The following is a 17,273-nucleotide window of genomic DNA, read 5'->3' on the forward strand; positions in this document are numbered from 1 at the left end:
CACCTTCATCTTTATGAAAGAGATAAGTGTGTCAGTGAATGCAATGCAAGAATTGCTGGTGGGCTTGAACTGCAGGTAACTTCTCACAATGTTGTGCCCTTTGGTTAAGTATGCAGCCATTTAGCAGAGCACTTAGCATTGGATGCATGGCACAATCATTTAGGTCAGCAGACAACTGTCATCTATATGAATATATTGGGCTGAATTTTACCAAACGTTGGCTAAGTGTCAATTCTGGGGAGTTTCATGTAGATTTTCCTTTGTTAACTCTAGCAAGTGCCATCTATCTAAGGCCAAAAGATTCCACCCATAGAGCTGGCTCCTTCCACCCCACTGACACTTCATTGTAAATGTGTTCTTAAAATTGTCTATATATATATATATACACTTTTCAACATCAGCTGTGTGAGTGACTGTCATTTTAGCTGCAGCTACAATGAATGAATGGGGAAAAGCTAGCTATCTTTAGTACCATGTGATGTCTGAATGATAGCTATTCTTTCCATTGTGTCCATACAAACATGGCACTGTGTCAGCATTGAATGACGGCAGCATTGAATGTTTAGAAGTTTTCCATCTATCGGGAACCATTACGAAACCATATGAACTGCAAAAAAAACAAAGCATTAAGTGGCACTTGCATTGGAATTAGACAGGGAATGCCGATCTCAGCAGCATCAAAGAATTAGCAGTCAGTGAAAGATAATTAAGACTTAGATTAATCTTCAGTTGGAGAGGCAAGGATTACTCAAGGATAGTCTTTATAATGGAGCGATCATTTCAGACGGTTTGATTGAATTTTCAAGGAGGTGATTCAATGTGTGGGTGAGGGTAGAACAGTGGATATTGTCCACATGGTCTGATGTAAAGCTTTTGATGAGATCTTGCATACGAAACTGGTCAAGATAGTAAGAGCCCAGGGGGTCCAGAGCAATTTAGCAAATTGGACCCAAAACTAGCTTAGGAGCAGGAGGCAAAGGGTAATAATTGAAGGTTGTTTTGCAACTGGAAGACTGTGTCCAGTGGCATATTTCAGGATTTAGTACCGGGTCACTTGTTGTTGTTGTGTACATTAATGATCTTAAACATTAATGTAGCAGGTTCTTTCAGTAAGTTTGCAGATGACACAAAAATAGGTGGTGTAGTCAATAGAAAGGAGAAAAGCCTTAGACCACAGGATGATATAAATAGACTGGTCAGATGGGAAGAACAATGGAAAATGGAACTTAATCCTGAAAATTATTAGGCAATACATTTTGGGAGGACTAACTAAGTAAGAGAGTACACAGTGAATACAGAGTACTGGGTAATACAGAGGATCAGAGGGACCTTGGTGTGGATGTCCATAGATCCTCGAAGATTATAGGATGGGTAGATAAGATAGTTAAAAAGGCAAATGGAATAAATGCTTTTATTAAAGCATTGAATGCAAGAGCAAGGAGATTATGATGGAGCTACATATAATGTTAGTTAGGACACAGTGAAAATACTGTGTGCAATTCTGACACCACACTATAGGTAGGATGTGGTTGCAATAGAGAGTGTGCAGAGGAGATTCACAAGGATGTTGCCTAGACTGGAATGATTCCACTGTGAAGAGAGACTAGATAGGCTGGGATTGTTTGTCTTACAGCAGAGAAGGCCGAGCAGGGACCTGATTGAAGTATATAAAGTCCTGAGGGGCATCAATTAGGTAGATAGAAAGAAACTTCCCCCCTTAGTAGACAAATCAATAATTAAGAAGGATAGGTTGAAGGCAAAGGGAATGAGATTTAGATGGGATTTGTGGAAGATTTTTCTCATTGAGGGAGTAGTGGGTATCTGAAACTTACCGTCTGAAAGGGTGGCAGAAGCAAGAGCCATCAAAATATTTAAGAAGCCTTTAGATGATCAGTTGAAGAAGCAGGTCATACAAGGTTACAGAACAAGTGCTGGGGAATAGGATGAGAATAGGTCGTGCTTGATGACTATCATGGACATGATGGGCCAAAGGGCTTCTTTCCATACTGTTAAACTCAGACTTCTATGACTTTATGTAACTCAGTTTAATTGAGTGACAGTGATAAAGGCGTCATTTCTATGTTGCTTTGGCTGATGCTGTTGCATGTAGGAAGAACATCGTCACCTTTTTCACTCAGTACAATCCTGACGTCAGGATTCTCAGATTCCCACATCCATCCCAGAGCTTCGGTCCATCCTCCAGTTGTTTGTGGCAGAGATTTTCTGGACAGTACCAATATGAAGCCCTGGACATGACCTGTGCGGAGAGTTGATGACAAGTCATCTCGTTGCTCTCAATAATCCCAGTAAAACAACCTGGAAAGCATGACATGGTGTTCTAACCTTTGTCGCTTGACAGTGTAGCACCACTATCCCTCTCTCACCTGCAATGCATTCCATGGAAGCCAAACAGCTGTGGGTCATAAGGGCACCTATTGCTGGAGGTTCCTCAGTAGTTCTAAACTCCATATCCTCTGGAGGTTAATGCTGGTTCTGGCTTGCATCACAATTGGACCCCTTACTTCACAGAATGAAACACTTACTCCACCTACTCCAGTTGTGGTGGCAGGCATTTCATTTTCCATTGTGTACAAGCAATTTGGGAGAAGACGAAAGGTCACAGAAGTCACACTTCATGGACAGGGTCAGCATTCCTCTTGAGGTGATTCCCCCAATGCTTCACATTCCCTACTTTCTTGCTGTCCCTGTGAAACTTTGCCAACATTGCCACCCAATCCATTTACTTAACTGCTCATCTCCCGACATTACCCTTTGAGTCACCAGCACATGGCATAGTTTGTCAAACATAGTAGTGTGCTGTTCCCCTACCCCCACCCCCAATCTAAGCCAGGTTGATGGTGACCATTGATGACTCCCATCCTGCAGTACTCCTTGCTCTCCCATTCTCTGTCATTTTCCCTCCTTGTGTTGGTTTGTCTCCATTTCACATTCATTAACCCCCTCTGTATCCCAATTCCCACAACTATATCCTCGGCCTCCCCACCAAAGCAATAGCCCCTATCATCATTTCCTCTTATTTTGATTTTCTCCCACTAGCTCCAAGGTCCTTACGCAGCAGTGACATTTAGAACATAGTCAATTCTGCAATCTTCATCGCATGCTGAAGAGAATCTTGCCATGATAACCCCCCTCTTGACTTTGCCTCCAGGACTAACCAGGGCCCCAGATCCATGATTGACTTTGAAAAACAGCCTTGAATGATGAATGAACAAATCATTGTCTAATCTGTGTGCAGCTCTCCAATGACTTATCATGGTCTTCAGGCTGATTGAACTGGGCCTGCAGGATTGACCATGGATCACTGCCTGTACTGAAAAGGTACAGACCCCCTCACGCTGGACACTCCAAGCAGCTAATCAACCATGTCCAAACTTAGACTGACATCAGATGCTGCCCTTAACTTACCATGCCATTCCCCTGACTGAAGTCTGTTCCCCTTCACAGGAGTAAAGGCTACTCCCCTTGGTCTTTCAGACATAGTGATTTGATAGAAGCACATTCAGTGTGTTTATTATGTAAGCTGCTGGCACATGGTATCATCAACATTGACATAACACGGTACTGTACAACAACAAATCCAACCCATTGACTGACCACTGCTGACAACCATAGCAAGCTGCATGGCTTTGTGACTGCACTAAAAGTCAAGACAAAAGTAGTGTGAAGCCTCAAGCTCTGGCTGAGGGAGCATCGCATAAAAAGGCAAGGCCAGCTAGGACAGTGAGGATCCAAGTAGGTGCAAAATGCATGAATGCTAAGAAGGCAGGTGAGGGACCCTCATGGTCTAATCCATAAGTTGGGTGTGTGTCCCTGTGTGCAAAGTATCATTCCAATGAAAGGTGCCTGTGGGCTCCAAAGTGCAGTATTGAAGTGGAGAACCGTATTGCGAGTTGGACATGGGCCAGTAAGATGCAATGAGACTGGTACATGTCCAATGTCAACCTCAGTAGATATGGACTGTGGGTGATCATACAGCACACTCTGTAACATTGGTGACTGCTGCCCAAGCTGGATGCCCAGAGGAGAAGGTAACGAGCTGGATCCACCAGGTACTGGCTCTGACTTTCAGCCTGGGAATGGTCATCACCTAGTTTTTCTCTGGCACATGGGAGGATAGAAGAATGCATATGAATGAGATGAGATTAGTTGCCAATAGCTAATACATGCAAAAGGGCCTCTCGCTGACTAGATTCTCATCTCACTGTTCAAACTCAGTCATAGAATCAGACTTTGTTGCCTTGACGTCAAGAATCTCATTTCTGCCATTGTTGCCTTGTTTTCCCAACTGTTTGCCATTGCCCAGGTCATTCAAAAGCTGGGAAGATTACACTTATACTGTTTCTGTTATGAGGGACTTAGCCTTTTGTAAATGAACAATGCATTTGTGCTAAACTTTTTATTTTAGTCTGGTTAAGATAATTGAACGAGTAACAATTTGCCCAATTTTTGTCTTCAGACTATATATTTTATTAATTTAAGTATTTTGTGTCAAACCCAAAGCTATCTCTGTCACTACATTACATCCCACTCAATAATTCAATTACATTATAGGACACCCAAATGAAAAGGTTTGCCTATTGCTTCTGGGCTGTAGGTGTTCCTTTGGCAGTGCAGCTTTAAGGAGAGTCTGCACAGGCGTAACAGGCATTTGCAGAGCTGGCTTCAGCAGCCTGCAAGATTATGCTTGCTCAGTATTTCATTCATAAGAAGGCAGGACACACATTGCACATCTTGCAACTGAACACAACCTGAAGAAACTTCTTTCAATTTGCTTTTTTCTTCCTGTTGGTTGTGTCCTTACTGAATAATATTTGAAACTCATATATTGTGAGTTGCTTGCCTGGCTTTATTCTCCTGATAAAAAGAGGGAGAGCTGATTTGATGACAGAAAAGTGCAGCAGTCACACCGGTAAGTAATAATTCATTTTACTTTGCTATTTCTATTTCTTCACTAGGCAATTGTAGCATTAGCTGTATGACTAAGTATCATTTGAATTTCAATTGATCAAATGAACATGTCTAATGGTACAGCTGTATCTACCTGATTAGTTTTTAATCAGTAAGAATCTGAAACTGAATGTGGGGGCATTTTGATGATTGTATCTCCAGCTTTTTCTGAAATTTTTCGCACCATTTTAAAAAGGCAAGAGCCAGTTTGCAGGAAGTGTTTGAACTTCAGTCTTTATCAATAGGCAAGATGGTTGTGATTTGCAGTAATGTCTGGTATATTTTGGAAGTTTAATCCACGTTTGCTATTTTAATTTGTATTTAGCATCACACATAATCTCAGACATTACATGCACAGACTGAAGAGCATGCAGCATGAGAAACATATCCTTTTAAATTCCCTTGCCTGGAACTGCCAAATAAACCCTAAAATAAGTTTACAATATCATGCATGATAATTCTGTGTGGGATATCAAGGGAAGAGAATATAGAGGTACAATTGTTTATCACAATAAAATAAGAGAACATAGAATATTCAGTTTACATATTGTCGTGATTTTCATGGAGTCCTTATTGACAGCAGTCTATGCACTTCATGGGGAAGGTCCCAGCAACACAATGGTTCCTCTGGAGTCCCCCTGAGCATGGCGGGCATTACCAGAGCATTGACAGTGAGGATATTTCCACAGAACAGATGGCTAGCAGAGAAGAACAAGTCTCTGATAGAGGGCTGCTCTGCCTGAAAATAGCTCTATGACCAACCCACACTCAAATAATATCAGAGTCCAGATTAAAACAAGCAATGTTAAATCCTATGAGCCTACAAATTTCAGCAAAGCATGTTGCCAAAACCTTTGAAGAACTTTTCTTCCTTCCGTGTCTCAGACAATATCAGCTCCAGTCTACAAAGCATTTCTTAATCTTCCTTTTCGGCAAGAGCTAGCTTTGAGAAATAGCCAAATCAGTCATGCTGATATATTGACAAATTAGGAAGTCCTATCTCAGTCTCATCTTATTACCTTTCAGTCTGATACTGAGAATGATATCAATGCCAAAACATGAAACTTATGACTCAAATGATGCCAATAATCTTTCAAGTGTTGTTTGAATTAAATATCAATGGGACGAACATTTAAAGCTGGGGAAATTACCACTGACACACAACAATCAGCAATACTGGAAGTAAATATTAAAATGATTTTACAAAGCATTACAAAAATGATCATTTTCCTTCCAGGGACTGAAATTGACAGAAATCAAAACTGTGCACACAATTTGCAGAAATATGCCTTTCCTCAGTTACTTATCTTAGGTGTATTATCACCATCATTCGTAGCAGAAGGATGCTGCTAATTTAAAGTTTGAAGAGTGTATGCTTCACTGATATCTGGGAGAATATCAAATGTTTCAGCTGGTAGATGTGCAACTGTTCCTGGAGTCCTAAGAATCAATTGAAATGTAGCAAGCCAGAATCTAAATCAAGTTCTTCTTAAAGAACGTGGTACCTCAGGGAGACATTAGAACCCTGAAAAAGATCAGCTGGCTTCATATTACAATAAATCCTTTTTGCTGGGAATTTGTCATTGGCAAGAAATAAGGAAACGTTTTACCATCTAAAACTTGCACTTCTTACAGTCATTTTGAATCTGAAATGTCTTTCAGAGAATGCATTGACTGCAAAATGTAGAAATAGAACCAAATTATTTCCAAATTGATCACAATGAATTATGTTTGCCTGAAAGAAATCATAGCCTCAGGTCACTGATAGTGCAGACCTTGCTTGTAACCAGATCTGTAGCATTGACTTTCAATCTTATGATGAACCACTTGAGTGGCTGAAATGTTTGTGAGTGCTGCTATAATTTCCATTCCTTTCTTTGGCTGAATTTTCCTCTTCCATTTCTTTTCCTTTCTACTTTGCTACTTTCACAGCATCCTTCTTCAGCTGGGAGCTGCAGTAGATGTTTTGGGCCATGGACATCTCCATCAGTTAAAGGTATGTCTCAACAAACTTGATGGAGATTTTTGAAGAAGTAACAAAGAGGATTGGTGAGGGCAGAGCGGTAGATGTGATCTATATGGACTTCAATAAAGTGTTTGACAAGGTTCCTCATGGGAAACTGGTTAGCAAGGTTAGATCTCATGGAATACAGGGAAAACTAGCTATTTAGATACAGAACCGGCTCGAAGGTGGAAGACAGAGGGTGGTGGGGGAGAGTTGCTTTTCAGTTTGGAGGCCTGTGACCAGCGGTGTGCCACAAGGATCAGTGCTGGGCCCACTACTTTTCATCATTTATATAAATGATTTGGATGTCAACATAGGAGGTATAGTTAGTAAATTTGCAGATGACACCAAAATTGGAAGGGTAGTGGACAGCGAAGAGGGTTACCTTGGATTACAATGGGACCTTGATCAGATGGGCCAATGGGCGGAGGATTGGCAGGTGGAATTTAATTTAGATAAATAAGAGGTGCTACATTTTGGGAAAGCAAATCAGAGCAGGGCTCATACACTTAATGGTAAGGTCCTGGGGAGTGTTGCTGAACAAAGAGACTTTGGAGTACAGTTCATAGTTCCTTGAAAGTGGAGTTATAGGTAGATAGGATAGTGAAGAAGGCATTTGGTATGCTTTCCTTTATTGGTCAGAGCATTGAGTATAGGAGTTGGGAGGTCATGTTGCGGCTGTACAGGACATTGGTTAGGTCTCTATTGGAATATTGCGTGCAATTCTGTTCTCCTCCCTATCAAAAGGATGTTGTGAAACTTGAAAGGGTTCAGAAAAGATTTACAAGGATTTTGCCAGGGTTGGAGGATTTGAGCTGTAGGGGGAGGTTGAATAGGCTGGGGCTGTTTTCCCTGGAGCGTTGGAGGCTGAGGGGTGACTTCATAGATATTTATAAAATCATGAGGGACATGGATAGGATAAATAGACAAGGTCTTTTCCCTGGGGTGTGTGATTCCAGAACTAGAGGCCATAGATTTAGGGCGAGAGAGAAACATTATAAAAGGGACCTAAGGGGCAACTTTTTCACACCGAGGATGGTGCGTGCATGGAATGAGCTGCCAGAGGAAGTGGTGGAGGCTGATACAATCACAACATTTAAAAGGCATCTGGATGAGTATATGAATAAGAAGGGTTTGGAGGGATATGGACCAAGTGCTGGCAAATGGGACTAATTTAGTTTAGGATATCTAGTCAGCATAGATGAGTTGGAACGAAGGGTCTGTTTCCGTGCTATGCATCTCTATATCTCCATGACTCTATAATGTACATGGGAATATTAATAAATTGTTGGCATTTCAGAGCACGACTGACAACAGGGGATAACCAATAGCCAGAGCTAAAATAATAGAAATTATTTAATAACAATGAGTGTACAAACAATAGTGAGAAACTGTTTCAATAAGGAGTGATGGTGCAAGTATATAACACATGGCTATAGGAGCAGATAGAGATTAAATTTATAGAAACATGGATGGAACTGAATGTGAAGTTGCAACTTAGTGCCTGGTCATTATACAAACAGGTATAACACAGCATCAGGACATTCAGCCTGTCTGCTCAATCCCAGTTTTTATGCTTTATAGAGTCATTATCTTATTCACCTCTTCTCACTCTATTAGCATTCTATTCCTGTCTCCCTTAATGTGACTATCCAGTTTCCCTGTAACAGAACACCAGTACACAGTCAGCAATTGGACAGCGAGACAGTTGACAGATAAGGAGATTTGTGAAGGATTGTTTTGTGGGTGAATTCCAACATCCTGGCAATTGAATGTGCAGGTCTGGGACAATTAGAAGAGAAGGTTGAGACTACAAACATATTCATTGAGGAACTGGTTTCCCCCACACACACAAGGTGAACCAGTCTATTGGAGCAAAGTAAGTGTTGAATCTTTTCTTTAGTAATTCACCAAAGCTGGTTAGTAGTCTGGAGACCAGTAAACACTTACAGTTCAATGATTATTGCACTGTTAAATCTGATATTGTTCTCAAAGTTAATACCAAAACTTTAACTTGGTGTGGACATTGGAATAACCGATTTTGGAATGGAATAGAAAAAATAAATTGGGAAAGCATTCTTACAAATAAGAAAATGGGATGTAGTTAACCTATTAAACTAGATGAAACAACAGAGTATTAAACTCCATTTTATGGAAAGCAAAAATGACCAAGTCGAGAACACAATGGAGAAAGTGAGGTCTGCAGATGCTGGAGATCAGAGCTGAAAATATGTTGCTGGAACAGCGCAGCAGGTCAGGCAGCATCCAGGGAACAGGAGAATCGACGTTTCAGGCAGAAGAAGGGCTTATGCCCGAAACGTCGATTCTCCTGTTCCCAGAGAACACAATGGAGCCTAGATAAAAAAGTGAAAGCTAACAGTTACAAACTGGTCTATGCTGCTCAACTAGTTGATGATTAAAATACAACCAATGTATTGGAGGCACTTGACAGAGGAATAACACAAGGGAAAGTGGAACTAAATCTATTGACGCAGTAGCTAACTGTCTCGAGTTGATGCTACAAAGAAGAGTGATGGTGATGCATATAATCAGTAATTAACATTATAATGGAACAAACGATTTTACGATGCCAGCATTAAAATGAGGAGTGCGGCAGAAAACCTATCATGTGACATTGACATAGAATGTGTACTTGCAGCCAAGCTATTTGTGAATAGGAAGCCAGCCTCTGTACTTTCCTATGAATCTACACTCCTCATAGAATAATAGTTACACGCACAGAGCACAGTTCAATACTCAAGATGGAGCAACCTTCAAGTTTCAACAGAATTTTGGAGAACTCAGTGGGATTTTAATTTTAAAAAGGGACTCTTGCTTTTACATAGCACCGGTAGCAAATCATAAAACTCTGCACTGGACTCAGGCCCTGTGTGTGTGCACAACTCTCACTGATTCTATCCTCTGGGCTGAGGCCACAAATGGAGACTTCTTTCTAAACCTTAGTTTGCTCCAGGAGTGGTGCCTACGTCTCCCGAGAGAAATACGTCCTTTTTTTTGGCAATCCATGTCTTTGGAGAGACAGATTTTGGATAATATACCTGTTACTTTTGAAACAAGGTCACTGTTGTGATATAGACAGCTGATTCTGCACGCAGCAAACACCCACAACCAGCAGTGAGGCCATAAGCAGAATCAAATTCCTGGGGCTGGCTGGAAGGGCTGATTATGGAATTCTGCAGGACCTTTTGGGACATCTTGTTGATCGTGTGGATCTTAGAAGAATGTTCAATGACTGATGGGATGTCCTTCTCTATGTGAAAATCCATTGCAGCTAAAGAGAGGTGATCACTTCCTTCTTAAAAACCTGTGTCTTGTCTCCTTCCTCAGTGTGTATGGCTTGGCCAGTCCTGTATTGTTTGGGGTTGCAGCATTCATGACGACCTCCATCTGGTGCAGGACCTGATCAACCTTTCTCAGAGGTCTGGGCTCTGAGCTTCCTTCCTGTCCTTTGATCAGGAGAAAACACTCTGCAGACTGGATTATGGATATTCATTTGAGATTGTGTGAACTTTCAGATTTTGGACAGTTTAGGCCTGGGGCTGACTTTTATATAGCGATATCAAAGTGTGTGACTGAGGTTAACAGGTCCCTGATGGTGGCCTGTTGCTTCAGGTTTGGAGGGGGTCAAGGATGTTCCATGACAAAACGCAGCACTGGGTCATTGCTGAGGTAATGACTCTCACCCTTACAGAGAGGGCCCAGGCACTGATGTGCCTTTGCACTGAAGCAGCCACTTTCCATCTCCACGCCCCACTGCGATACCACATTGGCCCAAGACCTGAAACCTCCCGAAAGGGTGGTAGGTGCCTGGAACGCATTGCCAGCAGAGGTAGTAGAGTCAGGCACGGTAGATTCATTTAACTTGCGTCTGGACAGATGCATGAGTAGGTGGGGAGCAGAGGGATACAGATGCTTAGGGATTGGGTGACAGGTTTAGACAGTGGATTTGGATCGACTCAAGCTTGGAGGGCCAAAGGATCTGTTCCTGAGCTGTAAATTTTCTTTGTTCTTTGTTCTCCTTCAAGGACCCAGGGGCCCACAAATTGAGTCATCTTGAGGAAATTCCCTCCATTTCTTTCCAGTCAAGCTCAGAAGGGTTTCCTGTTGGACCTGCTCCTGCGTACCCTTTATCTTCATCTACCATCCAGTCATACCCTGGTTTTCCATCTTACTGGCTGGCAGAAACAATGGAGGGATCTGGAGCTAAGAACTTCTTCCACTTTCTGTCAGGTAACAGGAATGGATGGTGTTTCATGCAGCAGTCTCATGAAATCACAGGTCAAGTAGGTTCAGGGACTTCCAGGTTGCCTGTAACGTTTGCGGCCTTGAGGGGTTTACTGCCATGATTGTGTGGACTGTTACAGGATTCAGACCCCTTGCTTTGTTTTTTAAAGGGCCTTCTACTACACTTTTGCTTGCATGCTCCTGATCTTTGGATCCCTGGTGCACCGGGGGAGGCAGGTACATTGTAGGACCTCCTCATGGGTCTGCCCTTGGGCTTTGACCAGTGCGTGCCATTGTCCAGTTGCCTCCCTCGACAACAGTTATTGGCTCGGCATAGAGAACACAAGAACTAGTCTATGTCAACTAACCACTACCTTTATTCGTTTAGTTAAAGCAGACATACGATTCACAGCATTTGGTTAGAGAAAGGTTAACGGCAAGTATGCGGTTCATCACTACCCGCTAAATTTGACGTTCCCAGAACAATCAGCAAAATAAAAGCTAATACTGAAGAACAGAAGCTCACACTAGCTGGATGTCTCTTCCAGGTCTTCGGGGGCCTTCTCCACACCCAAGCGTGGGGTTGAAATTCATGAAGGTTGCAATTCGGAGTGTTTGCTGATGGCACACTGATATCCTTCATTTTTATCTTTTTTTCCTTGCCTTCCTGAATTGTGGTGTCTTGTTCTTGTTAGTTCCTCAGCTCATCAGAGTACGGTGTCCTTCCACTGTAGGCTTACTCCAAGAACAACTTTAGGATTATTTTGTTACTCTTCCACCAAATAAGGATATCCCCCTATGTCATACCTTAGAGCTGAACCAGCCCAAGCCATCCGTTAGGGTTCGGGTAACATCAGTGCACAGCTACTGTTTCACTTGTCTGCAGCCTCTGGCCAACGGTCCAACAACAGGCCCAAACAGCAGGCTGTGGATGGGGACCATAACTTCTGACTGACTGCCTCTACTCCAGGCTTACATTTGTGCCCAGTGTCCTTGGAGATGAACCACACAGTGTCTGCTGGTTCACTTCATGCCTTGCGCGACTGATAGGCACCAAGGCTGTTGGGTTGCATCATTACCTCCCCAAAATGATATCCTGGTATAAATATCATGAAGGCTCTCTTTTAAAATTTTGACTTTGGTCATAGTGTCCCTTGAGGGATTGTTAACTTCATTATTGGTTTAATTTGGTTCACCGGTTAGTATTTAAAATAGTAGCGGAGAGGATTGGTGGCAGCACTGTCCATTCCAGCACCAAGATGCCAGTGGTTGCTAACCCAGATGTCCACATGATACCAACCTCCTGCCCTGAAATTCCGAATCGAACTCAAAGAGTTTACTCTGGCCCTTGGGCTTTCCAACATTGCTGTGATGCCAATTAGGATAAAGCCAAATAATTGTCTAGTCCACAGTTGGTGGCACTACATGTCAGGCAGCCATATTAATTCACAACTGTTTGCTTGGTTCAGAAGAGTGAAAGCAGCATTGTTGGGACACTGATATAAATTATTTTATTCCTACTAAAGATTCAGATTGCAGAGTGTTTAGCAGCAAAATTAAATGCACATATCCATTTGGGCTTTCCATTACAATCTAAGGGCAATTAACCTTTCATTTAGAAAAAAAATCTATTGTTGATATCTCCAAAGCACAACTGGATATATTGTTTTGGTGTGCTGCAGTTCACTCAGCGAGTCCAGGTTGCCATGGAAGTATGCAGATTTCATGTATTTTGTAGTTTCGATATATGAATATTAAAGGAATCTTGAATATTGAAGAGCTTCCAACCTTCTTTCCATGGCTTGGCTGACCAGGAATCTTACCACCTGCATTGGCAGCATGGGGAGGTAATAGGGTGGCAGACATTATACAGTTCATTCAAACCGTTCTCAGGATGTTGCTTGTTGTTCACTGTTCATGTAAGATTTTAAACTTGCTGCCCATGTGTAAAATATGTATTCCACATTAGCCACAAGTGACAGAAACAGACAGTCTTCATTCTAATTGTGACTAACTTAAGAGCAACAAAAGAATGTTGTTTCTGGTGAAACCCCACCTAAGGAGGAGTAGCATCTAAATTGCTTGGACTTCCCTAATGTACAGCAGAACCCAGCAGTTCACATCAAAACAAAACATAAGCAGGGACAGGTTCAGGAGGGCTATAGATGAGAAAATGGTGACTTTTGTCCTCGGGTTCTGCCTATCAGAATTAGAGACAGGACTCACTGGAACCATATAACTTATATCTTGTCATGAGATCTCATGTTAATTTATCCAAGTTTCCTGGAAATTGCAAAAAGCTCATTGGAGAGTAAACTGCAAAGAGGATGTGAAAGATTGCAAAAGATGCTAAGTGATTGGGCAAGAAGGTGACCAATGAGACATAATGTGGGGAAATGGTTAAAGTATCGATTTCAGTAGGAAGAATGGAACTTTATTTTCAGCATATTAAGAGGGCAGGGTTTATTATTTTGTTTGTAACAAGGATTGCGATAGAATCACATACAGCCTGATTTACTATAAATGTTTCTCTGTTCATTTAACAATAGCAAATTGAACTATTTTGTTGAATTGCATTTGGTCTTGTCTCATCAAAATCTGCTTTCCAATAGATTGTAAATGCACACTTGGATACATGTGTAAAATTACATTATCCGCTCCACTGCAGAAAAACATGACCCTAGGCTCTGGAATTCTGCCTGTAAAACTGTCTATCTTTCTTTCCTACCTTAAAGCATTCCTGAAAACATACCTTTTTGACAATCTATACTAACATTGTTTTATATGACTCAATGTTAAAAGTTGCTTTATAATGCATTTGTGAATGATCTGAGATGTTTTATTAGAAGTTGTTGTTGACAGTGTTTTGAAAACATTATGATCAGAAGGGTTGTTTATGTGGTAAGGCCCTGACTTAACAAATATGGTGCTGGTGTATGAATGTAAAGTGTGTCTGAACTCACTCCCTCTCCTATTTCAATAGAAACATTAACCCTTTTAAAATAAATGGGTTATTAATTCTGCTCAGAGAGTCGATACTCTGTTAAGCATTCATCTGCTGTAATGCATGGTGCATTATCAGAGTTAAAGACCATAAGACATAGGAGTAGAATTAGGCATTCAGGCCCTTCAAGCCTCCATTTGATGAGATCGTGGATGAAGCGATAACGCTCAATTCCACTTTCCTTCGTTTCCCCATAACCCTTGATTTCCTTATTGATTAAAAATCTGCCTGTCTCAGCCTTGAATATAAATAACTTCTTCATCTTAGCATCTCTCTGCGATAAAGAATTCCACAGATTCACAACTCAGAAGAAACTCCTTCTCATTTCTATCTATGTGTGTCCACAGTTCTGAGATTATGCCCCTTGGTCCTCTACAAGGGGAAACAACCAAGGACGGTCACATAATTTAAAACAGATTTTGATCAATTTCTAGATCTAGCCATTTTCACTCATGTATCTATGATACAAATTTGTAGGAGTCACAAATTTCCATCTTCTGTATATCTCTCTCATGTTTAGGGTCTTTGACGTTCCCTGTGAGCAGGTCCCTTACAAACCCTCTTTTTACCAAACCATATCTTGTCATGCGATCTCACGTTAATCCATCCAAGTTTCCTGGAAATTGAAAAAAACTCATAGGAGAGTAAACTGCAAAGAGGATGTAAAAGGCTGCAAAGGATGCTAAGTGATTGGGCAAGAAGATTGGGCAATGAGACATAATATGGGAAATGTTAAATTATCCATTTTGGCAGGAAGAATGGATTTTTTTCGTTACGAAAAGTGTGAGAATGGCATTAAATATTGCTGTTTGAAGGATTTGGGGTGTCTTTGTACACAACTCAGAACATTAAGGTGTAAGTACAGGAAGCAATTAGGAAGCTGTATTATGTGATGGCCTTTATTTCAGGGAGATTTCAGGAAGCATTGATGCAACTAAAATATAGGTCTTTGGTGAGACCAGACCTTAAAATACAGTGTACAGTGGATTTCGAAGCTCCTTGGATGCTGCCTGAACTGCTGTGCTCTTCCAGCACCACTAATCCAGAATCTGGTTTCCAGCATCTGCAGTCATTGTTTTTACCTCTAAGGAAAGATACACTTGCCTTAGAGGAGATGAAAGAAAAATTCACAAGATTTATACAAAAGTAAAATAGTACTGTACTATAAATCTGAAATAAAATGGAAACATTTTGCATCTGTGGAGAAGATTTCTGATGAAAGGTCATAAGACTTGAAATGGTACTTCTAGTGCTCACTGGACTGATTCCTGGAATAAGAGAATATTTTTTCTCCTATTCATTCATAGAATGAGGGTATCGCTACTGGGCCAGCATATTGCCATCCCAGAGGGCAGTTAAGAGGCAACCACATTACTGTGGGTCTGGAGTTATAGGGAGACCAGACCAAGTAAGGAAGGCAGTTATCATTCCTTAAAAGGACATTAGTGAGCCAGATAGGTTTCTCCCAAGGATCAATGGATTCATAGTCATCGTTCGACTCTGAATTCCAGATTTTTATTAAATTCACATTCCACCATGGTGGGATGCGAACCTGGGTACCCAACACATTACCTGGGTCTCTGGATTAATAGTCCAGTGATGATCTCACTCAGCTGTTGCCTCCCTCTAATTGTTTTGTGATTAAAGATTGAGGAAAATCATTTGCTTCCTCTGGTTTTCAAGTTCTCTCTCATTGAAACAAGGTTTTTCAAAGGCTTTCAAGGTCGATGCTCAGAGGTATTGTCCTCCAAGTGGAGGGTCTAGAACAACTCTGACATTCTCAGGATAAGGGATCGACTATGTCTGACTGACTGAGATGAGAAGTTTTCTCCCTCTCTCGGGGGGTCATGGATCTTTGCAATTCTCTACCCCACCACCCCTCAACCCCACCCCCCACCCCACCCCACCCGTGGAGACTTGTGAATGTTGAGTTGATGAGCATATGCAAGTCTGACACTGATAGAATTTCAGGCAAGAGGGCAATCAAGGCCTAAGGAAGGGCTGATCGTCCTGGAAGGAGGACTTGATGTAAAAGTCCATTTATGGTGAGGAGCCTTGGGGGTGGTCTCCAGAAATTGGGAAAAGGGTGACCAGAGACAGGGCAAGTATGAAGAAGAGTCCTAGGGAAGGAGAAGGAGGGAATCATGATTGGCAGAAGGATGGGAAAAGGCTGTTTTGAAGGGTTAGGGGAGCTCTACTACATTAAAGGAGTGCTGTAACATCCACTTGCCTTATGCATCTATCAGTCCCTGCCTCCCTTTCACAATGGCATTTCCCAATGCTTCGTAAGATAATGATTCTTAAAGGGCCATTGTTAAAATTGCATTAAGCACCACTCAGTTTGACAATGTCACCCAGTCTTTCGGTGCAGGATCAGGCAATTTTACACAAGATCCTGGTGCAATCAGAATTGTTGTCATTTGTTCCTGATAATCTTAAGTCATTATGCCTAACCATTAACTAGTTGAGCAGGATCTTTCTGTGTTGGGGTGGTGTGTGCAATGGTGAGAAGTTGGGAAAATACTGCAAGAATGAAAAACATCAGAATCGTCACACTGGGAAGAAGCAGTGTCTTTATGGAAGCACTTGGGAGACCCAGGATCTTTGAGGGCAGGGGAAGAAACTTTACAATCATAGCACTGAAAAATAGGCTGGGAAGGAAAGGGAAAGGGAATACTTGCTCTTCAAACTGAGCATTGCTGCTTTTGTGAGTAGTTTCCGCAAAGCAAGGCTATTGTAGACAGAGTAGTGGCCAGAAAACTATGCCATACTGAGGCTGCAATATTGGAAAGGGGCACCGTTTATTTAAGGGGATAAAAAGGTAAATTTATAAATATTTGAAGAAAGAATCTAATGGAAGAGGGAATTCTGAAGAATTCTAAGGTGTTTAGAAGATTGGAACACATAATGTAAATCACAATTTTGACAGGAAGAATTATAAAAGCTGCAGCTACGGAGATTTATATATTTTTTAAATCTGTGCAGTGGAATGTGTGTTATGTTTTACACCCTGAAGGACTGAGAAGTGTCAACTTTGTCTGTAAGAAAGTG

General features: G+C 41.5%; 1 protein-coding gene across 3 annotated transcripts in view; it reads left to right on the forward strand.

The window, feature by feature from the left end:
* Positions 1–4,710: 4,710 nt before the first annotated feature.
* Positions 4,711–17,273, forward strand: part of LOC122555033 (galactosylgalactosylxylosylprotein 3-beta-glucuronosyltransferase 1-like) — a 96,034-nt gene continuing 83,471 nt past the window's right edge. For 2 of the 3 annotated variants that reach the window (XM_087992928.1, XM_087992934.1), the window contains exons 1-2: positions 4,711–4,930; positions 6,901–6,964. The gene's annotated coding sequence lies outside the window, so the exon portion shown is untranslated. The remainder of the gene's footprint in view (positions 4,931–6,900; positions 6,965–17,273) is intronic. The other variant, XM_087992929.1, reaches the window with a different exon arrangement.

This window comes from Chiloscyllium plagiosum, unplaced genomic scaffold, assembly GCF_037043375.1.
Source record: "Chiloscyllium plagiosum isolate Xiang-an unplaced genomic scaffold, Cpla_swu_hap1 HiC_scaffold_12, whole genome shotgun sequence".
Taxonomy (NCBI): domain Eukaryota; kingdom Metazoa; phylum Chordata; class Chondrichthyes; order Orectolobiformes; family Hemiscylliidae; genus Chiloscyllium; species Chiloscyllium plagiosum.